We start from the raw sequence: 25,460 nt of genomic DNA, 5'->3' as shown, positions 1-25,460 counted from the left end.
AAATAATGTAAAAGACACAGGGACAGGAAAACAAAGACCATGTCTGGGAGGGAATGGATCAGCAACCAAAGAGTATTCTATCAACTTTAACCAAAGAGTCACTTAGCCTAAGGAACTAGTTTTGCAAACATTTTCTCCTGTTAATCTATATTTACAAAGAGAGAAAAAGGACTCTCATCTTGTCATTCTCACTTCATCAGACTCCGCAGATAGAGATTCCGGCAGGCTGACGTGGTAAGAAATCTTACCTTCTGCCAGCTGTGTGTCAGATGTCCCAGGAGATTTCAGCTCCAGCAGCGTCAGAGCGACTGGTGTCCAGTGACTTAAAACATCCTTTTGACTATGCCAACTGTCAAGGAGCCAGAATTCCTGTCCCCTCAAAGGCCCTTCTAGCTGGACTAAGAATCAAATCGACATGAGACAGATTAAAGGAAGAAAATCAAATTTAATAGTGTACAAATGGGGAATCCACGTAGTCACAGAAATTCCAAAAACAGTCAGGCAAAAGGAGGTATATATGTCATCCTGAACTCGGGGGAATGGAATAGGGATCTGGGACTTCAAAGGGAAAAAATGCCATTGACAGGGCAGTAAGAAAAAAAGCAGATGTTTGGTAGTTAGATTTTTGCCCTGGTATACAGATGGGTCACTCAAATAAACTTTAACTCTGGTAATAACCATTATTCTGGGAAAGACCTCCTCTAATTTAGGTTCTTCCATGTAGTTAAGGGAAGGGCAAAACGTTTCTTTGGAGTTCACAGGATCTTGATTACTTTCAGCTCAAAATAGTCTTAATGCCAAAGTGGCCCATCTTGGGGTACCCTCTCCTTGACCCCTAGCCAAACTCTTGGGACATAAAACAAGACGAAAGGAAAAATCTTACCCAGTATATGCCCATTAACAGTCACAACAGCACCAACCAGTGCCCCAGTGTCCAACAGGCTTAAATCTGCTGGGATAATTAGTCTAAAAAATTCATGAGTCAAGATATCCACACAGTGGACCCCACAAAGTCTGAAGAGGATGGAAAGATAAAGCCAGAAAGCTAGTAGACTAAGTGTGTGTACTGCAGAGACTTTCATCACTATGGCTATTTAGGGAATATAATAATTGATACATATATAAATGTATTATGCTTTCTATGTATTTGGTCCAAATGTTGGTTAAGATGTCTGAAAACAAATCCAGGCCAACCCCTGCCCCACCTTATTTTTATCCTAAAGGCAGTGTTATGGGATATCCGAATGTTCAGAGAGGAAGATCTTCAATACACAAGGATTTCCCAATTTATCACTACATGCATGATGTAAATAAACCCCTACAGTGCTGATTTGGGTAATGTCCTCTTAACTCTGAATTATAATTTAATTCAGGATGGGGGCCTTAGATTTCAGACATTAGTTGCAGCAAATTGTAGAGAAAAGGCTATGATTCATGACCTAGAAAGAGCAGCAACAGCTTCTAATTTCCACTCATCTTTGGTGTCATGTGATATGTTTCAGAAACTCATTTAAAATTGAGAAAATAAGCCATTTCTAATTGTAGTTAAGTAAGGAAATAGTTCACTTCTGACTCTAAGAAGATTAGAGAATCTTTAGAGTGTTTGTTTAAAAACTATGCCAACATTTTTTTCAGAGGTACAAACCTGGCTTTCCCTTTTCCTTAAAAGAAAAAAAAAAAAAAACAAGGACAAAAAAAAAAAAAATCAAAACCTTTAATAAAGCCAAATATTAAAAAAAAAAAAAAAAGCCTTCACATGCAATTATACCATTTAAGGATCACTTCTGCTTTGAGTGTGAGATTTTGCACGTTATGGTATGTAACTTTGGAACAGAGACTTCCTATCTCTTTCACCATAGTCTTCCCTCAATGCTTAGCACAAAGTAGGTGTTCAATAAATATGTATTGAATGAGTGAATATATGATATGCCATTGATCTGTATTTCTTTCTTTTTGAGCTGCCTTTGTCAATTTTTGGTATTGATTTTATGTGATGATTATTGAGACAGAGAAGGGGGTGGGGATACAAGAGGAAGGGTCTCCAGGGCCAAGGACTGAGCCCTGAGGTACTCCAATCTTCAGAGTTCATGTGGAGGGGGAGATGCCAGCAAAACAATCTAAGCAGGAGAAATGTGTAAGTTAGAAGAGGAACCAGCGGATCCTGTATTATCCTAGAAGTTGGGGTGGTTGGGTTTTTCAGGAGAGTGGTTCGCTCTAGACACTGCCTCTGCCACTGGGAATCAGTCAAGACAAGGACCAAAATATGTCCCTTAGATGTGGCAACATAAAAGGAATCAGTTGGATAAGAACAGGTGGGGTGAGTGGTAGGGCTCACTGGGAGAGTGTGGAGAGTGGATGGACAGTGAGGAATTTGTGGCAAAGAGTGTAGACAACTTGTTCCAGAGGTTTTGCTGGGAAGGGAACTGAAGAGAAATGGGGTGAAGACTAGAGGGGCCATGAAAGGAGTGTTGTCTTATTTTGTTATTTTTGATTTTTGATTTGTCTGTATTTTGAGATGGGGGATGAGAGAGTTCATTTTATGCCATTGGCAATCATCCAGGAGAGAGAAGACAGAGATGATGAGGATGATGATGATGATGATGGTGGTGGTGGATGGTGATGATGATGTAAGAAGGAAAGGGGATATCGCAGGACAGAAGTCCTTGAGCAGTTGGACAAATGTGGTTCAAGTGAGGTGTTAACCATGGCTAGCCACGTGGACACTGCTATAGTGAAAGAGGAAGGCAGAGACAATGGGGTTCTGGTACATAGTCCATGTGGCAGGGTTGGGGGTGTATCGATTTGAGGGTGGACAGGTAAGATTGTTGCCCTCTATGCCTTCAATTTTTTTGCAGGGGGGACAGGTATGAAACCAGGATATCAGCTGGGCATGTGGGAGGGGAAGGGATGCAGTAGGGTTAAGAAGAAATGAAACCAATTTAAAGGATTATCTTGAAAAGTAGGAAAGCAAACTATGGAGGAATGTGTGTAGGATTGCAGTGCTGAGGGTCCATTTGAGTTTCATCGTCACGAATCTGAATGGAGACAGACAGATTTGGGGATTTTCCCAGTACTTGTGGTGGGAATAGAAATTGTTAGCACTCTTATGGAGAGCAGTATCTTTTGACCCATCAATCAGCCTCTAGGAATTCATCCTAAAGACAGTTGGACAAATTTATGAAGATGTATATACAAAGATGTTCAACAAAGTATAATTGATAGAAAATAGTTGGAAAGTACCTAAATATTCAACAATAAGGAATGGGATAAGTGAATTATGAGATATCCATGGGATGTTTTGCAGCTGTTGAAGACTATATGTCTACACTCGTAGGGATAATATGGATGGAGAGCCAAGATATGAGATACTGAGAAAAAAATTGTGGTTTTCAAAGAGGCACATAGAGTAAAAACCCTATTTGTTGAACTCTGATGCAGTTGCTACAGTGTTTCAGTTGATCCTACAGGGTGTACAGGAGCTGGGATGGCCCTTTCCACATGTCTGGAATCAAAGCAAGGGCCCAGAGAAGGAGTGAAACGTTGGTTGAGGCAGAGCCCTTCAATGGAGAGCAGTTCCCAGTTTGGGGGTAGGGGGGCTCAGCAGTGGACACTCCTACAGCTAGGGGGATGAGTTTCTCTGTCCTGAGGTAACATCTGGGTAGGACACCATAGCATCCATTAGAGACCTGCAATTCTAAGTCTATAGTTGTGGAGATAATGGTAATGTCTGTGGTGTATTCCTCTTCGGACTATTGTGAGGAGCTAATGAGATAATGGATATGGAATTGATCTTTAAACTGTGAAACTATCGACTGTGATGTGTTCTTTTTTTTAAGTTTATTTATTTTGAGAGAGAGAGTGCACGCGAGTGGGAGAGGGGCAGAGAGGGAGGGTGACAGAGGATCCAAAGCGGGCTCTGTGCTGACACAACAAGCGTGATGCAAGGCTCAAACTCACGAACTATGAGATCATGACCTGAGCCGAAGTCAGATGCTTAACCGACTGAGCCACCCAGCTGCCCCCGTGATGTTTAGTTATTCATTATTATCTGTGGCTCTAGCCTGCCTTTCCTCACCTTCCCTAGGCCTGACCAATCACATTTTCCCTTTCTCCTTAGTTTTATTCTTGGGTCACTGACACAGAGGAAAAACAAGAAGAAGAAACAGGGTATAATTCTGAAAAAGAAAAGGTCCTGTGCTTTTCTCCCCAGTTTATGTACAGTTCTTAGTGGTCCTGTCAGGAGCCTGGGCCTTCCCGCTTGTCCAGAGGCAGACCCCCTCTTCCAGGGCGGGACTGAGTAGGGTCAGGAGAATAACCCTGTGAAGGTCTTCTTACTTCGCCTCCGGAGACACGGCCCGTGGATTATCTTGCAAAGATGGGAAAGAAAGGAAAAGTCACTTGAGCCAACCACATTTCACAGTAGCAAGAGGAAGTTGTGAGGGAAAACCAAAGCTGAAGTGAAAATCTGAAGCACGCTTGAAGAGAGGCTACAAATACCTCTCGTGTGGAGAGTCATACAAGGGGAAAGTGGAGAAAATGGAGAATATTTTCTTCAAATTTTTTTTTATGGCGAATTTTGTTTTCCTGCGAAGCTAGTAAATATCTCTTAAAAGAATGTGTGTGGTCACACAAGTTGAAGGGCTGAACGAATTTCCTCCCTGCCTCCAGATGGTTTTAAATGGTAGCAGAGAGGAGGAGGAGGAGCGGTTAAGGCTCCCCACCCACACCACAGGCCTACTGTCCTGGTCCAGCTCTAGAAGGGTGAGCACTGCTTGTTAGACCCTGTCGGTCAGCCTGCAGGCATTCAAGAATCAGAGGTTTGTGTTTCCCAAAGTGCTCCCCACCCCACTACCCCCAGCCAGTCTGAAATGCTAACACACAGACATGGGGATTCATGGAAAACAATAGACAACAAGTGAGCAGAGAGAGAGAAAAATCCCATCCGGTCACAGGAGGGAAGAAAAAGGTCTCTCTCCTCAGATACACACACACGAAAGAGAACACAGCTGCCAGTGAAATGCTGGTGTCATGGGACTTTGGGGGTCATAGAGCCAAGCGCAGAACTAATCATATTTACTTATGCCTTGGGCCAAGGTTATGAGTAAATGTGCTTATCCCGATTGTAGTTAAAGTATCTGGCTGGGTTGCATCCAGGCGTGGACTACTAGACCAGCATTGAACATATCATGGGATGGGGCACCTGGGAGACTCAGTTGGTTAAATGTCTAATTCTTGTTTTCCGCTCAGGTCGTGATCTCACAGCTATGAGACTGAACCCGATCTTGGGCTCTGCACTGAGCATGGAGCCCACTTGGGATTTTCTCTCTCCCTCTCTCTCTCTGTCTCTTCCCTACTCGCGCTCTCTCTCTCTCTCTCTCTCTCTCTCAAAATAAATAAATAAACACTTAAAAAAATAAATTATGGGAACATGGGGGAACATTCACAATACACCCTTAACTTAAAATGGTTTAATAGTACATCGTTAACATAAACAAACCAGTACGTTGAGTAAGATCCCAATTTCGGAAAACTAAATGAAGAACTCTCCATCTGCCACGTGAAAAGACGAGAGTGCCAGATACAAAATGTTTAAATGTTTCTCTTGGTGATGGGATTGTTTTCTTCTCTGTGCTTTTCTGGGTTTTTGGATTTTTTTTCCTCCAATGATCATGTTTTTACTGTCACCCGAGAAAGAGAGCACGAGTATAGTTTGGGGAGATTCCGTGATTGTGAACACTTCCCAAACATACATTCACATGCACACACAGTATAATATGTGGGGTGTGGGCATGCACATGTGTGCAAGGCACACACACGGGTGCCCCAAAGCTCTGGGCTACTCCCTTCCATCTCAACCACAATCCTTTTTGTCTCTGGTGAACTCTCAAACCCCACGTAACCTCAGACCACACTTCTGGAAAGATGATCTCCTACAACTGAACCCCCAGCCTTCTACCAACGGTTCCTGGCAGGTGGCCATTCCTAGTTGAACGGTCGTGGGGCCACCAGGGACCCTGCCTTTGGTCTCCACCATCACACTCTGGGATGGGGGAAGGAGGAAGAGGAGAGGACCACGTTTCGCTAGCCCGCAAGTTTGCTCCTATGCCCTTTAGCAGGAGGGCTCACAGGTGGTGCTGCATTCTGTAGGATTAGAGAAAACACCTCCAGGGAGCAGAACCCTCAAATAGCCGAGCTCCAAGGATCTGAGGGAGACTCTGCCAGACGAGTAGTACCCACAGGCTGTTGGCTCAGCTGAAGGAGGAAAGAGACAAACTGCCTGATGCTCCAGCTTTATGTTCCCATCCTCACTTTCACATGTTCTGGATTTCTTCTGACAGTGACTGCTTCCCGTCCTCACAGGCTAGTGCCGCCTCTTCTAAGCATCTTAAAAGGCAGTTTAAACCGAACAAGGTATTAGGTGAAGGTTCATATTCTCCTGTGTCCTCTTCCTTTTGTGCCCCGTTGGCCCTTCTCCCATCCTATTGTTCTCTTGTCAAAGCCCATAAATCCTTAGCAGCCAGGGCATTGTCTTTGGGGGTTTAACTCTACCACCATCACATACCTGTAAATGATTAATCAGCAGTGTTTGGTTAATAAGTAACATTTGGCTCTGATATTAATAGCAGATTTGAAAAGCTAGACACAGCTGGTGATGATTTAGTGACACCGAGTCACCTTAGTTTTTTATCCATTAGCTTGGAGGAGGGACTAAACACTGCCAGATGTCACCAAGCTAAAAAACAAAACAACACACACACACACAGATACAACTGGGTCCTAAGAGAGGACCTTGGAGGTTGCGTGTGTGTGTGCATACATGCACAAGAGATTCCTGCTTTTCCCAAATGCCACCCCTATTGTCATTTCCTGAGACCCGTGGGTCCATCTCATTGATAATGACTCTCCGCAGCTCTTCACATCCCTAGAGCAAGTACATTCTCCTGTCAGGGTTCACTGGTTGGCCATAAGTCAGAAATTAAGAATGCCCTAGGAAAGTTGGGGAGAATTGGTTGTTCAATAGTGAAGCATCAAGTAGCATTCCCAACAGGCCATATTTGTTCAGCCATATTGAAGAGCTTACTCAATGCTAAGTATTTCCAGGGACTGGGGTTACAAGAAAACTCCTGTCTTCCTAGGGCTTTGCTTGTGTGTGAGGGTGCCCTGAACAGGAACTCCACTCTGGTCCGTACAAGATGTTTGACCTTGCTCAGCTGTGGCAGATGGCTCCCCTGTTCAAGCCCTTCCTGGCACAAAGAAAAATATCTTTTTCCTAACTCTTACCCAGTAGGGACTAGAGTTCTTGCTTCAGTCAGAGAAAGGAGGTCCTTTTGTTGGCTTTTTCCAGACTGTAGTCTTGAGTTCAGTCCAACAGGATATCTCTCCTATCCTCACTGTTTACATAGGAACTTCTTTGGGTCAGGCCAAATTTTCCTTTTCCATCCCTCAACCTGGCTCTTCACACACTCATGGGCTGGCTGCTTCTTGAGAAACTCATCTTCTACTTGTCCTGGTGTGATATTGGCTTTGCATCCATCTTTCAAGTTTCTCCCATCATACCCTCCTTATCATAAATGAAGATCCAGAAATGTCTTCATGTGTATTAAATATGTAACATATAGAGAGGGACTCCTTTCTTCTCAACAAAAATGAAAAGCTATAGGGACGATGTATCTAGTCCATTTTGACTACAAATGCTGACCTTACTGGGGAGTAGGGATTGGGGGGGGGGGGGAAGATCCCAGCCCACACCCACTACCTCTTAGGGGGTCCATAGTTTTTCTGTTTGCAATTCAAAGCTCCTGCAAAATGATGACAGTGAATTACTTTCCTCTTTTGAAGACAGAAAGAGACTCCTCTTTAGCAAGATCAGAGTGTTCACAAATTCCTGCCCCAATTCCCCTTTTTCCCCAAATGGACCCATCTCAGCATCTCTAAGGGCGGCTAATCTGCTGCCAGTGGGGCAGCCACTGCCAGGAAAAACACCTTCCCTTTTCTCACTCCACCGCTTTCTTCATAGATCAGCCCCCGTCTTCCCTTTCCACATGCTCTCCCTTCCTTCTCTTAGGAAAGAATGTGATATGTGATGGCACGTTGTCAGGCATGGGAGTTCTAATTATAGCTCCATCAGTCTGTGCGTGTTGGGGAACAGAACTCTAGTCAGTAAGAGATGACAACTTTCGCTCTGTAATTTAGTTCTTCATATCACTTCGTCATTCTGACTCCTTCCTATTTAACCAGATGCTTTGTCAGAAACTGCAACTTAACCATTTGAAGGGCTAAGAATAAAGGATTAGCAAAACCCTTTGGCATGAACATTTGCCTTTTGATTAACTTTCTCACTCTACTTACCTGAAAACCTGATAAAAGAAAGTAAAAATGGCCCTGATCGGTAAACTGTATCCAGACTGGGACAACTGTAAATACAGATTGGAAGCCATACCTTTGGGTGTCCCTTAGTGGGGTGTAACTGGCAAGATCTCACAGGGACTACAGGAGCTATGCCCATGGAGTATGGGGCTTCTAATCCAGGGTGACTTCCACACCTTTCTGACATAAGTCTCATTTCTTCACACCTGAGTCATGCCTGGGGGCCAAAGACCTCGGTGAGCAGAGTTGGTGCCCTGCATTCTGGCCTGTGCCTCCTTCTGAGTCTACTGGTGTCTGTGTGGCAAGGCAGTTTCGTAAGTCTGCGTGTTTAGTGGAGACTTAGAAGACCTCCTGGTGGGCATTACAGGGGAGGTCTTGACTTTCACGGGTTTGAACGAGAGCATTTGCTTGTGAAGCTGTCTGCACGAATCAATAGCCAAGTCATCTGTTTGTTTTTTTTTTTTAACAATTGCCAATTTTTCTTTACAAATTAAAAGGTAATATTGATGGGGCACCTGAGTGGCTCAGTTGGGTAAGTATCCGACTCTTCGTTTGGGCTCAGGTCATGATCTCATGGTTTGTGAGCTCAAGCCCTGTGATGGGCTCTGCGCTGACAGCTCTCCCTCTCTCTCTCTGCTTCCCCCCCAAGCCCCATCTCTCAAAATAAATAAGTAAATATTGGGAAAAAAATATAATACTTTTGTAAACATTGATACATTCCTCTTCAGGACATTACACTAAATGAAAGAAGCCAATCACAAAAGACTAATACTGTAAGGTTCCACTTATATGAAGTACATAGAGTAGTTAAATTCATAGATACAGAAAGCAGAAGGTGGTTGTGGAGGGGTGCTGGGGGAGGGGAGAATGGGGACCTGTTTAACGGGTATAGAGTTTTGGTTCTGCAAGATGAAAAGAGCTCTGGAGACTGGTTGCACAACAATGTGAATGTACTTCAAACTACTGAACTGTATGCTTAGACATGGCCAAGATGGTAAATGTTATGTCACGTGCACTTCACCATTAAAAGAAAAATTTGACCGCATCCTCAGAATATCACTTAAATCATACTTTCAATGACTGGGCCAATGCTAAATGTTTCCAGATTTTACTATAAGTAGTATAAGAAAATTTTCGGGTCATTTTCCCAATACTGTCTTCTAATTGAAGTGACATACTTACCATTTGACCCCCTGACAGTTTCAGTGATCAGTCACCACCTCCTAGGTAAATGGTTACCATGCCCCTTGCTAACAGGACACCATCTAGGGGTCGGTTGTGGAACTACAGGCAACCAGGCAGAAGAGGAGTAAGGCCTGCCTACATCTCCCCACCCCACCAGACTCCACTCCTGGAAGTACCTGGAAAAGGAGCCAGACCTAAGTGCCATCCTTTCCCCATCCTCCTTCCAGTCAGTACAGTTTCCAAGATCTTGCTGCTATGAAAAAGAAGATCTCCCAATATTTACAGTACTTGAGGTTAGAATAAATAATCTTTTATGGATAGAGTACTAATATCTTGCTAATAAAAGCTTCAGCTCCTAATGCTTTGTTATTCTCTTAAAACAATACAACATCTCCAGTGCAAATAAAGCTAAAAGTTCCTGCGTAAATTCTTGAACCTACTTAGGAATGAAACAAAGTAGTTTGGGAGAATGGCCAAATGATTTTGTGTTTGGTAAATTTGCTACAAGCCAGTATTGTATTATGGAATCCCAGGGTCACAGACTTTTAGACCTTAAACAGCTTTAGAGACCAGCTGGGTTAGAGACCCTCTAGAGACCAGTGATTCTCAACCATTTTAGTGTCACAGACCCCTTTGACACTCTGATACAAAATGAGAGGCTTTTGTCCCATGACAGGCTATTTTACACAGAACTTTGAATATAACTTTAAAGTGTTTGTGGATGCCCAACCTCCACCCCAAGTTCATGACAGATTGAGAATTCCTGCTGTAGTGCTACCCCATCATTTGGAAGTGGGTTTTCTGAGAAACACTACATGTGAAGAAGCAGCCTTGCAGAGCGGCATTCTGCAATGGAGATGTGGCCCCACACAGAGTGGTGCTGTGTCAGAGCCAGTCCTGGTAAAACCCATTCCATTCCAGGAGGGCACATGTCTTCTGTAGAACAGCAGGCTAAGAGGGTGAAGTCCAAATGGGGGAACCCATTCAGATTCCACAGCCAGGAAAAACAAACGTTGTCTTATTGACTGAAGAGGAAGAGGGACAGGAGTAGGTGGCCATCCAGGACGGTTACATGGAGCATGAACAGTGAATGACCCATGGGCTGAACAGAGATGACATGTGGGGGAATTTGGCAGCAGCATGGACTGTGAAGACAATCAAAATACAGGAATAGGGGACAAATAACAGTTAAAGTGGCAGAAGGGTACCAAGAGGTGCAGACCAAGAGCAGAGCAGATGCTCCACAGAACTGCAGGAAGAAGTCTGGATTACTTGCCAGACCTCTCCCCAGGGACTTCTACAAAAAAAAAAAAAAAAAAAAAAATCACTAGGAAGAACTGGAAGAAGACTGGACTTCCAATGAGGCGGTAGGAATGTTACATCTTGGGTTCTTGCTACAAATGGGATGCTTTGATTTACCAGGAAATACATGGTGGGGAAAGAGCCAATGATGATCCATTTTGGCTTAAGTTCCCTGCTGAAATGTGGCAGGAGTCACAATGGCTCCCAGGTGAGCGCTCAGCTGGCAGGGACTTTGTAGCATATTACCATAAATCTTTCTGAAGCTCAGTTTCCTCCTCTACAAAGCAGGATCGGGACTTGGTGAACACCAAGTTTCCTTCCAATGTGGAAAATCTTCTGATTCTATTGGAATCAGAATTGGAAGGCCAGGGTTGGGCTGTTTCAGTTCAGCAGATCTAAGTGAGTCATTTCTGAATTGTTTACGTGAGCACTAGCCTCTTCGCTCAAATATTCCCTTGAGGCATAATTTCTTGGATATTTGGGAAAGGGAGGATATAAGAGGCTGGAAGGAAACCTATAAGAGACTAAAAAACATTTCCTGTAACTAAGAGAGAAAGTAAAACTGATGATGGTCAGAACTGGAGTTATATCACGTTGATGGATTCCAAGAGAATACGCCACCAGGCGTGGGTCTCACTGGATGACAGAGGTGGGACAAGCTTCCAGGGTGACTGATCCAGTGGCTCCAGTCCCTCCTCCACATGATGCACAGCTCTGTGGATGGGGTCATATGGCTGTTGCAGCAGTATGACCGAGCTTGATGTTTGCATATTTCAGTGTCCAGAGAGAGAGATTCTTCCTTCCTATGACTCTCTCAAGAGTGGGGGATTTGCCAGAAGCCCCAGCCAACTTCTCCTTGAATCTCATGAAACCACACTGGTTCACATGCCATTCCTGAACCTATCGCTGGCAGGGTTGAGGAGATTACACTCAGACAATTTAGGCATCCCCTAAAGGAACAAGGACTACAGTGGGTGAGGGGTGAATACCTGACAAAAAAAACAAGATTTGTTGGAATGACACAGAACAACGCTGAGCAGGCAAACATCAGGTTGTGCCTGCCACATGCTGTATTTCAAAAGTCTTACTGTATTCTCCTCTGCAGAATCACTTTTTGAAATACAGTGGGGGTGTGACCATGTTCCCCATTTTACAGATGGAGCAATTAAACTCAAGGTCACGCAGTTGGTTAGAGCTCGGGACAAAAACATCCCTACTCAGAAACCAGAGCTCCTTTATGTACATTCCAAAAAGGTTTAAATTTTTGGTGTATCCTTTCACCCAGAAACTGTACTTCTGGAGATTATTATAAGGAAATTATTATAATTTACCATATGATGAATGGGAATAAAGAGTTAAGAGATAAAGAATATCTATCTATCTATATTTGTGAAAAAGTGGAAACCTGAGAGTCCGATAATATGCAATTAGATAAATCAATGACAGTGCATACATAACAAAAGAATATCATGCTGGCTGTTACAATTAAATTGTAGGAGAAAAAGCAGTCGCAATGACCTGGGGAAACATTCACAATATATTATTACTTAAAAAGCAGGCTACAGAACTGTTGTAAAAGAAAATCGTGTCTAGAAAAGTGAAGAGATGTAATCGCCAACATTTTTTAAAGATTATTTATTTATTTTGAGAAAGAGAAGGAGCAGAGGAGGGGCAGAGAGAGGGGGAGCAAGCGAGAATCCCAAGCAGGCTCTGCACCATCAGCATGGAGCCCAATGTGGGGCTCAAACCCATGAACCAGGGGGTCATGACCCAAGCCTTAACCAGCTGAGCCACCCAGGCACCTCTGTAATTGCCAACATTTTATCCATACTTATCTTTGCACAGTGAATAATAATAGATCATTAATTTCCTGCTTTGTGCTTACCTCTGTTTTCCAAATTTCTTTGGTAAGGATCTATAACAAAGGATTTCTTCCGTGGGAATATTATAATTAGAAAAAAATGTCTGTTAAGTTTAAAATTTTTTTAAGTGAAATAATTTTCTTTTCACTAGAACACTGATTTTCACTCATTGCTACCAGGTATCAGAGGGTTCCACAAGGGATTTCTGGAAATTAAGGTGGGGACTAATGACAAGAGCCCTCACAGTGGCCCATGCAACAATTCCCACAGACCTCTCCTCAGTGCCAATGAAATCTTAGGCTAAGAAACATCATTCGGGAGGATTCTAAAATCTCTTGCCCTCAACTGCCTTCAAAATCACTGTATCCATGGCTGATGAGCAAAGCATAATATGTGCTTTGGGGACCATAAGGAGAACAAAAAGGTACAGATTCTCCTTAAGACAACACTTATGATAATAATTATTTCTGCAGTTCTTGGCACACGTTGAATGCCTAATAAATATTGCGTAAATATGAAGAGATGCTAGGCCAGGAAAAATTATTTGAAAATATTAAGCAGTGAAATCACTAATTGCTAAATACTCAGCACAATCCCTTCTTCCAATTAAATCTAGTAGAGGACAGAATGAGTCTCATGCACTCTGCTTTTTCTGGCCTCATTCCTGGGCCTCCTGACCACCCAAGTATGCAGAGTTCTCCCACATTTATCCCAGTTGTCACAGATGAGAAGCACTTTCTTTTCTGTTGACCTTCTAGTCCCTGGTGATTCTGTCTCCTGATTATGGAAAGTACCCAGGAAACAGCATCACCAAAAAATTCACATTTTCAGCCTGAAAGCAGAACCCCATAGGAAAAACAACAACAACAACAACAACAAAAGCCTGAAGGAATTTCAGGTCCAAAGTTACTCAGGTCAGAAGCTAAAATGAACTGGCCCACCCCACATTCTTCAAATAGGTAAAGACTAAAGTCTGCCAAATCCTGAGCAAGTATCTTTAAAAAAGAGCCCATCCAAGGGTACCCCAGTGTCCGCTCTGCTTTGAAGACAAACAGCCCCCCATAATTAGAAACAGCCTTAATTACATGCCAGATGTCCATGCGTCCTTTCCAATTATTTTCAGAAGCATCATAAAGATCCATTAATGACAGTGTGAAATGCCCTTAAAAAAAAAAAAAAAATCTGTTCATCCTTGTGAGTTAAGTCCGATAGGAAAATTGCAACCTGCTTATTCCTGTGAGTTGGGTTTTGTTTTTTGAGTTTTATGATGAGCATGTGTTTGACTTGAACTTTTGTCACCAGAAATACTATCACATATTTGGTTCAGTCACAAAGAGCAGTCTTACAAAAATTTTAACCAAATGTCTTCTATCACACAGACACACACACACACACCTGAGTATACCCTGAGCACTTCCTAAAAATAAAATGAACAATCAAAAGCTCTTGGAAGCACAGGGTCCATATCACGAAGCGATAGTTCTTCTGAACTCTGCCCTGCTCAAACCACTTGGGAATATACTGTCAAGTTCTAGAAACCACACTTGGCCCATTCAAGAAACCCCAGAAATTCGAATAAACAGCACAACCAGTACGGACTTCAGACTTCTTTAGGGCAGGGTCTGTGTCATGTCCCGTCTGGTACCCAGGGCCACTGTCATAGTGCCTTATACATAGAACATGATCAAAAATGTTTGTTGAGGGACACCTGGCTGGCTCAGCTGGTGGAGCATGCGACTCTCGATCTCAGGGTTGTGAGTTCAAGGCCCACGTTGGGCGTAGAGCTTACTTATAAATAAATAAATAAATAAATAAATAAATAAATAAATAAATAAATATTGGTTGAGTGATGTGTAAGTAATGAATCCATATTTTAAGCATAACTGTCAAGAAGCACATATATTTAAGCTGGAAAATAAAAGATACAGAGGATGTGACAGCTCATTTCAAATACTTGAAGGGTTCTCATAGAGTACAGAGGAGGGACTTCCTCTCTTTTGTTCTTTGGACCAGAACAAGGGCTACTTAGTGCAAACCACAGGTAGACAGCATTGATCCAAGTCGTCAGTGTTTTGTGTATCTACCTTGGACAACTGTGGGGTGCTCGGGTATGTTCCAGGTACTCGAGTTTAGTGTGAGTATCATAGAGATTTGGAAGAAGACATTTGGGCTTGTGGACGAATTAATAATTTATTCAAGAGACCTTTAGGGTGCTTGGTGCCAGATGATCCCGAGAGCAAGGTATGTAGCTAACAAAAAGAGGCAGGGCTTCTTCCGTTTCAAAGCCTGCTGTCTATTCAGGAATGCAGATGAATAAACAGGTAATCATAGTACCCTCCGGTGGGTGGGTGGGGGCGGGGAGGGAGGGAGGGCTGTGAAGGAGAAGTCCAGGCACCTATGATGGCCCTTGGGTGCTCAGGAAACCCTGCAGGCTTAGATCAGGTGATAACGCAGTGGAGTGGAGGGCAGAGGGGCGATGATTCAGCATGTATAAATGCCGCAGGTCCCAGAAAAAGGACACCACGGAGAGCCCTCCACCACCTAAACCCTCAGTCTTGAAACCAACCACATTCACCACCTTCCAGTTCTGTTCACTCTTGGCCTCCGGGAACCTTTTCAACCTTCTCCTATGTTAATCCCGCAGCTCAGCCCTGATGGCTGAGTTTTTCTTTTCAGGTTCTGATTCTCATTGCTAAGGCTTATTTTGAGACTGAATGTCTATCTCATTCCTGGTCTATCTCAGAGGGAATCAATCAGGCCTCGGGCAGATACACAGCTCTCCAAGTTGAGAGGGAACTTGGGATATCTGATCTCAGCCAAGATGATCACTACACCAGGGCTGCATGTAATATGCTGAAACCAAGAGCCATGCTTCAAGGGAAGCTACACTCAACCCGACCAGACTGACATCTGAAAAGCAGCAGAGCAATGAAAATGTTCTGGAATTAGATCCTGGTGATGGTTACACAGTCTTGGGAATGTACTAAAAATCACGGAAGCGTATACCTTAAATTGGTGAATTCTATGGCATGTGAATTGTATCTCAATGATAATGATTTTTTAAAAAGCAACAAGAGATGGCCACTGTAGGAGACTGAGCTTAACCTCTAATCAAACTTGTATTTATTGGAAGGGGAAGTATTTGTCTTTAGATGTATTTTTGCCACCTTTAGAAATTCCTGACAACCTATAGCCCTTTTAAGGCATGAAAAAAAATGGATTAGTGCTGACTCTATACACAGTGTATTAATTAATAACTAAATAATTATATGTTGTCAGATTCATGACTTACCCTTTTAAACAAGCTTTCATATTTGTCATCATGGGCGGCACTGAACTGTAGAAGATCACCTGGGGAGGATCTGAAGCTTCGCGCTGACTTCGCCATTCACCAAGACCTGGCGGGGGGCCAGGTGTCACAGAACCTCTGGGTCTCTTTTTCCTCAGCTCTGACATGAGGGGTTAGACTCAGTAGGCCCAGTTTGGCCCCAGGATCCTGTGTCTCTCCAACTTGCAAAATCTTCAGAACAACCCTGAAAGGTAAGTAAGCAAAGGTTTTTTGTCCTTAACCCTGAAAGGTAAGTAAGCAAAGGACCAGGACTGATTAGTGTTGGAATCAGGACCTGAAGTGAGTTCACCTGAGTTCTAGTCCAATATTTCTTCCAGTGCAAGAGAAATGTGGGCCGTCCATCCCAAGAATTTTCCATCTAAGGTTATTCAGCTGGTGAGGGTTGGAGACAAGATCATAGGCTCTGGAGAGAGAAATCAGGGGAGGCAGAAACATCTGGAAGGGCCAGTGGGACCTGGGTCATGGCCACTGTGGAGGAGGTAAGTCAGGAGAGGTTGTTGGCTGAGGAATTTCATCCCCAAGAGCACCAGGAAAGTGAGAGTTGCCGGGAAACCCTGAGTTTTCCAACTTGGCAATCAGTACACAATTGAGTTTTTATAGGAAATTGCTCAGTTCTTTGGAAATTTTGTGTGGTATAAAGATGGCCTTGGAATTCTATATATGTGCTTAGCAAGAGACAGAAACGTTTTGGAACCCCTGCCTTTGGGAGGTCTGCTTGCATTATTATTATTATAATTACTTTCAGTAGAACTGTATAATATGAAATTCTATTGCTAAAAGCAGTTTAATTTTCTGATCTTTGTGACTTCTTAATCACAAGTAAAACCCAAGCAGAGGGAAAGTGGAATGCAAAAAGCAGTTTATTCTGAATCAAAAAAATTAGGTCATGGGCTGGCATCCAGCTAACTGTCTGTGTCCTTAGACAATTCACTTGGTCTCTCAGATCTGCAGCTTCCTCACCTGCAAATAAAAGAATTTGAGGAGATTATCTTTTAAGCCCAGTTCAGATCTAGAATGCTATGATCAGATACCATATATCTGGTACCTTGACCACATCCTTCCTCCTAAATCTTGGGGATCAGTCTCCTCCAGCCTGTACATATCACTCTTATTCCTCTTCGCCCTGGGAAGAGAAAGGCCAGCACCGTCTGGTGCCACTTCTAAGAAACAGCTATAGCAGGTGACACCCAGGGTCTCTCCCATGACTGTCTGCACTGCTAAGGCAAGTTACCTCCCAGCAACACATTGAGGTGGACCTTGGCTAGAAAGCCAGTATAGTGCATAGGCTCTGGAGTCAGACAGACCTGGGTTGAATCCTGAATCTGCCACATACTAGTGACCGTGGGCAAGCAAGTTCCTCCCCTGGTATCTACTGAGCACTGCGTGAAGGTAAGCTGTGTAGGCCTCTGTTACGGAGGGACAGAACAACCGTATAAAACCATAGCGAGATGGGAAAGGTCACACAGGCCGGATTTCTAAGAGGAAATGCCATCCCTCTTTTCTCCAACATCTCTGGCAAAGTTGTCACCCAAAGGTAACAGGCCCAGCCAGTCGTGGACGGGAGGGAAGTGATCTCCATCCAAAAGGAAGAACGTTTGACTTGACATTTGAATGAGTTACTTTAATTCTTATGAAGGAGTGGTGCAAGAGAAAGGCAAAGAAAGCGAAGGGGTAGATAAGAATCGAAGGAACAAGAAACAATAAGTGGTGAATGAGGTTGATGCTGATAATTTCTGTTTTATGATAAAAGGCATTTCTAAGCGACTTCTAACCATTTTTATCAAGAAGAAGGAATGAATTAAGCTAACTTATGTTCCACTTAGAAATGCATGTGTATTGGGGCGCCTGGGTGGCGCAGTCGGTTAAGCGTCCGACTTCAGCCAGGTCACGATCTCGCGGTCCATGAGTTCGAGCCCCGCGTCGGGCTCTGGGCTGATGGCTCAGAGCCTGGAGCCTGTTTCCGATTCTGTGTCTCCCTCTCTCTCTGCCCCTCCCCCGTTCATGCTCTGTCTGTCTCTGTCCCAAAAATAAATAAAACGTTGAAAAAAAAAAATTTAAAAAAAAAAGAAATGCATGTGTATTTTCTCTGCATGTGGAATTTGTTTAAAAATTAGGCATTGCACGTTTTAAAATATATGGATATATTCTGGACACACACAATCCATCTGACATCATCTTTCTTCTTCTCTTCCACGTACCATTGCTTTTCCTGCCAGCTTCGGACTCAGAGCAGATACTACACCTGGTAGTTTGACACCTGGTAGTTTGTCAACCGTTGTGGAATAGCCTAGCAACTCAGAGTCTAAGACGAGTCCAGGCAGGCCTGCAGCTGCCACACTGTGATGCATTAAAACTACAACAAGTGGCTAAAACATGAGCTCTGGATCCAGATGTCCTTGGCTCAGAGTTTTACTCCATCATTTCCTAGACGTGTGACTACGGCAATGACTTACTTTTTTAAGACTCCGTTTCTACATCTGTAAAGTGAGGCTAATAATAATACTTGTCTTAAAGGGCTGAAGATTGAATGAGATGGTACATGAAAAGCATTAGCCCAATACACACCAATAATGTTCAATACATAGTTAATTACTAGGTTTTTTTTTTCTCGGAACCCTGAGATATAGGCTTTTATGATTGGTCCCAAGCTCAAGGATTTGGGTAAATGTAAATGTAAGATTGTGGAGGAGATGGGTTTTAAAGGATATATGCCATGACCCCTACTTTATATCCATTTAATACCTACTTTCCACTGGAATCCTGGAAGACAAAAAAAAAATTTTTTTGTAACAATCAGGAACATGATAGCACTATCAAAAGTATATTCATTTAGTCAGGCACATTGTAAAATCACAAGTAATAATTTTATTTGGCCACAATTTAAGAGAGGAAATTTCCTGTAAGAGGAAGTAAATAAAAGCAAACAAAACAAAACAAAACAAAAAACAAAAAAACCAACCCAACATTGAATGACATCTATGGAAGAACCACTGATCCAATTTTTTTCAAAACTTTTTCATTGGGGTAAAATATATAATAACGTAAAAGTTACCATCTTAACCGTTTAAGCATACAGTTCAGTGGGATTAAGTACATCCCTATTGTCACACAACCATCATCACCATCCATCTCCAGAACTCTTCATCTTACAAAACTGAAACTCTATGCCCATTAAATAATAACCCCCTATAACCCTTCCCCCACCAGCCCCTGGCAACCACCATCCTAAGTTCTTTCTCTGTGATTTTGACTAATTTTAGTACCTCATATATGTGGAATTAGACACTATTTGTGTTCTTGTGATTGGCTTATTTCATTCAATGTCCTAAAGTTTCAGCCATGTTGTAGCATGCATCAGAATTTCTTTCCTTTGTAAGGCTGAGTAGTATTCCATTATGTGTATATACTACATTTTGCTTACTCACTCGTCCATCGGTGGACACTTGGGTTGCTTCCCATGCAGCTATGAACATGGGTGTACAAATATCTCTTCAAGACTCTACTTCCAACTCTTTTGAGTATGTACCCAGAAGGGGAAATTGCTGGATCGCATGGTAATTCTATTTTTAACTTTTTGAGGAGCTACCATAACGTTTTCTACAGCAGCCAATCCAATTACTATTACCCTGTCCATTTTCACCATGTTTTCACAACACGCTCATGAAAAATTAGAGGGATGCCTGGGTGGCTCAGTTGGTTAAGCACCTGACTCTTGATTTCAGCTCAGGTCATGATCTCAGGGTTGGTGAGATGGAGCCCCATGTTGGGCTCTGCACTGTCAGTGCAGCTTGGGATTCTCGCTCCCCCTCTCTCTCACTCTGCCCCTCCCTCACTTGTGCTCTCTCTTTCTCCCCCAGAATAAATAAACTTAAAAAAATCAATCATTAAAAAAACTTAAACATTAGAGTCGCCATTTATTATACCAAACAGCGTGCTATCCAAGACGTATCTGAAATAATGGTGCACTGTTTAGACTCGAGTCTCCTTAAGCAGCTTGATACTGCATGAAGTCAAGTGTTCTCTGGGCCAAATCACTTCCCCCCAAACATTGCAATATGCCTAGCCTTCTCATCATATGAGGTTCCCATATGATTTCTCCACCGTTTCTCTAAGATTCAGAATGTTTTTACATATAAGCCTTCATGATCTGACCAAATCACCTGAGAAATAGGCAACAGACAGGTAGTATTATTTTTGCATTATGGACTGAGAAACTGAGATCTACAGAAAGGGATAAAGCGGCCACGTTTGGAAAACCGTCTGCAATGCTGTAAAAATGTCTCACCAGACTCTTGACCACATAGATCATGACTTTTATTGCCCTCTCCCTAGATGAGATACGGATTAGTTGGAGAGAGTTGTTTATAGTTTGGCAAGCTACTAAGTAAAAGAACCTAATTTCGATTCTCCATTCTGGTGGGTGGTAGCAATAAAGGGAATTTAGGGAAGAGGAAATGCTAAGCATTGGGAGGAAATGTTAGACCTGAAAGTTTTGTTTAGAATCCTACCGGATGGTCCACAGATTTAATTTAGCCAAGCATGGGTGTGGGGTCAGGTGGAGTTGGTCGAATTCCCAAGTCACCATTATGACCCTCAGTTAATGTTACTTCTTACAACCTCCTTTCCACAGTAACAGCTCAGTGAGTTAACGCGTGACTAGGGTGTCACAAAGGAGAGGTCCAGAGGCAGAGGACAGAAAAATAGCTCATTTCTTCCATCTTTCTCAGTGTTTTTTCCTCCCTCTATGTTGTTCTCATCCATTTTTCACTCCATCCCATTTCCTCTTTCTTCCCTTTCATTTCCTCATTTGGGGACAGTTAGAAGTCACAGTCTTGCTGTCAACAGTTGCGACACTCTCAGGAGTCATGGCAGCCATGAAGCCTGGGTTGGACCCTGCCTAGCAGCCTTGAAGGAGTGTCTGTCTGGAAGAGTGTGGGGGAGGGGATGGGAGGGAGGGCCCCCAGCTGTCATGTAGATCCTTCATTCTAACTTGGCTCACAATGTCTTTTGCCAAAGAACATTTAAAATTTAAGGGTGGAAAAGTCTAATCAGTCAATCTTTTCTTTATTGTTTCCAGGTCTGTGTCTTTCTTAGGAAGACCTTGTCAATACTAAGATTATGTATTTAAATAGATATATCCTATTTCTCCCAACAGAAATTTGGGCAAACTGACACACTGGAAACAGGGCTATCTCATAACATTTGCTTGTGTGGATATTGTGCATGTACTTGCACTCTAAGATTTAGTCTCTTCAAAATGTGCCCCGAGTTGTCTTTCCTCGTGGCTCCTTCACTCACTCCCTGCCCTGAACCCCCATCCCAACCATTTCATCTTAGGGTAGGGGAGCATTCAGTTGCTGTGACCAGAAACCCACTGAGACTAACATAAGTAAATGGGAATTTCTTATACATTTATAAGGGAATATTATGCAACCTGATTTTGAGAATTCTTCCTGTGGCACTGAAGAGATAGCATTCCCAGGTAGCTACTCTTCCTTCTCCCTTCCTCTCAATTTTCTTTGTCTCTGAACATCTGTTCTGTTCTTCCCTCGAGTCCAGCTTCCTTCATTTATGCATGAGTGAAGATGGCTGCCTGCCTCACACGGGGAGCCAGTGTCTCATGGGTTCAGCACCTACAGACAACTAACAGTTTCAAGGCTCTTGGTGTCCCAACTCCAAGTTCTACATCGAGAGATCTGATAGGCTCAAGGTGGGTCAGATGTCCACATCTGGTTCAATCACTGATGGCCAGGGGCGTCAGCCATGTGGTTGTCCCTTAGGTAAGCCTAGGTAAGCGAGGTAAGCTTCTAGAAGAAGGGAATATGGCAGCGAGGAAATGACTGGTGTAACTAGTCCAGATCCCACATCCATATTACTCTGTGACTTCTGTTCCCTTCAAGTTTGCCTTTGATGTTGTCTCTGATTGGATTTCCTTTCCACCCATGATAGGATTTATACTAGATCCAGGACCTTTTCAGGCCAGATTTTAGTCCCATTGACCCGGGACACTCTGACCTACCATTACATCCTCCTGAAAGTTAGGGAGAGGGGGAAACTCCTGGGATATAGATGGAGGAAGATGAGTAATTCCAGCGGTTCTGGCCCTGGGCACCTCTGGTGACTGTCTCACCACCATGCCGGCCACCAATGGGGGTGGGTGTAGGAAGAACGGCTGTTTTAGTCCATTTCTGTTTTTTCTTTCTTCTGCATGCTACTCCTGTCACATGGCTGGTGGAGTATGGTGGTGGCAATGAGCACAAAAAGATGAACTAAGAGTTGCTTCCAGAATTCTCTTCATACAGTCAATATAGCCTAAATAAATTTTCCTCTGAAAAACCTTTTCCATTTTTTGCAACCAGACTGAGGATCTGGTTGCAAATCCAAAAGGAAGGGGAGGATATGGTGGACCCTTAATCAGGCACACAGCTTCCATAATGCTCTGTTTCCTTATCTATAAAAGCCTGGTGATAGAGGCTCTTTTGAGATACCACTAACTTCAAAGTAACATTGTTGTATTAGTATTATTTATAACATAAAAATGATTGAATCAATATGCCACTTTTTAGTGCCCCAAAAAATATTCACTGCTGAGATGCTCTTTGGAAAAAAATCTGAGGGCTACATGTTGAGACGAAATACATATGGAAACTTTGTTAAAATGTGTGTCTCCAGTTTGCCTGTTTTTAACCAACCACCTTCCTCCAGAACATTCCTCCAGAGTATAAAATGCTTCATCAGCATGAGAGAAAAGCAAACGTTTGTAGTGATTCTCCATATGGAGGCTGTTACATAATCACCACAAAGGCACAGTTGGGTTTGAAAACCTCTTCGCACACCAGTTTTAAGCATTGACCCAGATTCTGTTGCTTACACAGGAATTGGCAGATGACTTTGGAAAAATCAATCATCCTCTGTTAACACATGATTCTTTTGGGAAACTCTGATACGACAATGGCAGTTACCTGCATTTGGATTTGGATTTAGAACCTCAAGGTGTGAGCGTGGTGAATATTCAGGAGCTCAGCAGGGTGTAAGGTTATCTGGTATCTTCTGAGCCAAGGTAGGTGGAAAGGGTTTACAGTTCTGTCGTTTGGGCTACCTCTGACTGAAGGCACAGGCCTGGTTTGTGGAAGTTCTGAATCACATATGCCCAAATGTAATCCCAGACGCCTCCACGTCAAAGTGATTGTAATAGGCTTAAGTGGATTCATGGCATGTGAAAAACAATCATGAAATGCTTATTCTTTTTCTTTTTATGTGAGTGGGCCCCAAAGAGTCAAGATTCCCTACTCTGAGAACCTTTTGTTCTTTTTTTTTAAATTTAACTTTATTTTTTATTTTTTAAACTTTACATCCAAATTAGTTAGTATATAGTGAAGCAATGATTTCAGTAGATTCCTTAATGCCCCTTACCATTTAACCCATCCCCCTTCCCACAACCCCTCCAGTAACCTTCAGTTTGTTCTCCATATTTATGAGTCTGTTTGTTTTGTCCCCCTCCCTGTTTTTATATTAGTTTTGCTTCCCTTCCATTAGGTTCATCTGTTTTGTCTCTTAAAGTCCTCATATGAGTGAAGTCATACAATATTTGTCTTTCTCTGACTTTCACTTAGCATAATACCCTCCAGTTCCATCCATGTAGTTGCAAATGGCAAGATTTCATTCTTTTTGATTGCCGAGTAATACTCCATTCAATATATATACCACATCTTCTTTATCCATTCATCCATCGATGGATATCTGGGCTCTTTCCATACTTTGGCTATTATTGATAGTGCTGCTATAAACATGAGGGTGAATGTGTCCCTTCGAAACAGCACACCTGTATCCCTTGGATAAATGCCTAGTAGTGCAATTGCTGGGTTGTAGGGTAGTTCTATTTTTAGTTTTTAAAAAAATTTTTTTAACGTTTATTTATTTTTGAGACAGAGAGAGACAGAGCATGAACGGGGGAGGGTCAGAGAGAGGGAGACACAGAATCGGAAGCAGGCTCCAGGCTCCGAGCTGTCAGCACAGAGCCCGATGCGGGGCTCGAACTCACGGACCGCAAGATCATGACCTGAGCCGAAGTCGGCCGCTTAACCGACTGAGCCACCCAGGCGCCCCTAATTTTAGTTTTTTGAGGAACTTCCATACTGTTTACCAGAGTGGCTGCCCTAGCTTGCATTGCCACCAGCAATGCAAAAGAGATCCTCTTTCTCCGCATCCTCGCCAACATCTGTTGTTGCCTGAGTTGTTAATGTTAGCCATTCTGACAGGTGTAAGGTGGTATCTCATTGTGTTTTGATTTGTATTTCCCAGATGATGAGTGATGTTGAGCATTTTTTTATGTGTTGGTTGGCCACCTGGATGTCTTCTTTGGAGAAGTGTCTATTCATGTCTTTAGCCCATTTCTTCACTGGATTATTTGTTTTTTGGGTGTTGAATTTGATAAGTTCTTTATAGATTTTGGATACTAACCCTTTATCTAATATGTCATTTGCAAATATCTTCTCCCATTCTGTCGGTTGCCTTTTAGTTTTGCTGATTGTTTCCTTCGCTGTGCAGAAGCATTTTATTTTGATGAGGTCCCAGTAGTTCATTTTTGCTTTTGTTTCCCTTGCCTCTGGAGACGTGTTGAGTAAGAAGTTGCTACAGCCAAGATTAAAGAGGTTTTTGCCTGCTTTCTCGAGGATTTTGATGGCTTCCTGTATTACATTGAGGTATTTCATCCACTTTGAGTTTATTTTTGTGTATAGTGTAAGAAGGTGGTCCAGGTTCATTCTTCTGCATGTCTCTGTCCAGTTTTCCCAGCACCACTTGCTGAAGAGACTGTCTTTATTTCATTGGATATTCTTTCCTGCTTTGTCAAAGATTAGTTGCCCATACATTTGTGGGTCCATTTCTGGGTTCTCTATTCTATTCCATTGATCTGAGTGTCTGTTCTTGTGCCAGTACCATACTGTCTTGATGATTACAGTTTTGTAGTGTAGCTTGAAGTCTGGGATTGTGATGCCTCCTGCTTTGGTTTTCTTTTTCAAGATTGTTTTGGCTACTCGGGGTCTTTTCTGGTTCCATACAAATGTTAGGATTATTTGTTCTAGCTCTGTGAAGAATGCTGGTGTTACTTTGATAGGGATCGTGTTGAATATGTAGATTGCTTTGGGTAGTATCGACATTTTAACAATATTTGTTCTTCCTATCCAGGAGCATAGAACCTTTTTCTATCTCTTTGTGTCTTATTCAATTTCTTTCATCAGCTTTCTATAGTTTTCAGTGAGAACCTTCTGTTCTAACTGCATGGAATGAGCAAGATGAAGAGCCCAAATCAGTAAAGGCTTGTGACATCTCAGTCGACCACCCTGGTTGTGCTCACCAGAATCCACTGGAGAGATGGCCTACCTTTCCCACCCCTA

At 42.8% G+C, this 25,460-nt stretch overlaps 1 long non-coding RNA gene across 2 annotated transcripts in view; it reads right to left on the bottom strand.

The window, feature by feature from the left end:
- LOC123581225 overlaps window positions 1-25,460 on the bottom strand; it is a 51,678-nt gene that overhangs the window by 6,535 nt on the left and 19,683 nt on the right. Inside the window, exon 2 of one of the 2 annotated variants that reach the window (XR_006703680.1) lies at window positions 16,009-16,249. This is a non-coding gene — a long non-coding RNA (uncharacterized LOC123581225). Of the gene's footprint in view, window positions 1-248; window positions 3,507-16,008; window positions 16,250-25,460 lie in introns of those variants that run through there. The other variant, XR_006703679.1, reaches the window with a different exon arrangement.

The sequence above is a fragment of the Leopardus geoffroyi genome, chromosome A3 (assembly GCF_018350155.1).
Source record: "Leopardus geoffroyi isolate Oge1 chromosome A3, O.geoffroyi_Oge1_pat1.0, whole genome shotgun sequence".
Classification (NCBI taxonomy): Eukaryota; Metazoa; Chordata; class Mammalia; order Carnivora; family Felidae; genus Leopardus; species Leopardus geoffroyi.
This window is presented reverse-complemented; position numbering and strand designations above follow the sequence as displayed.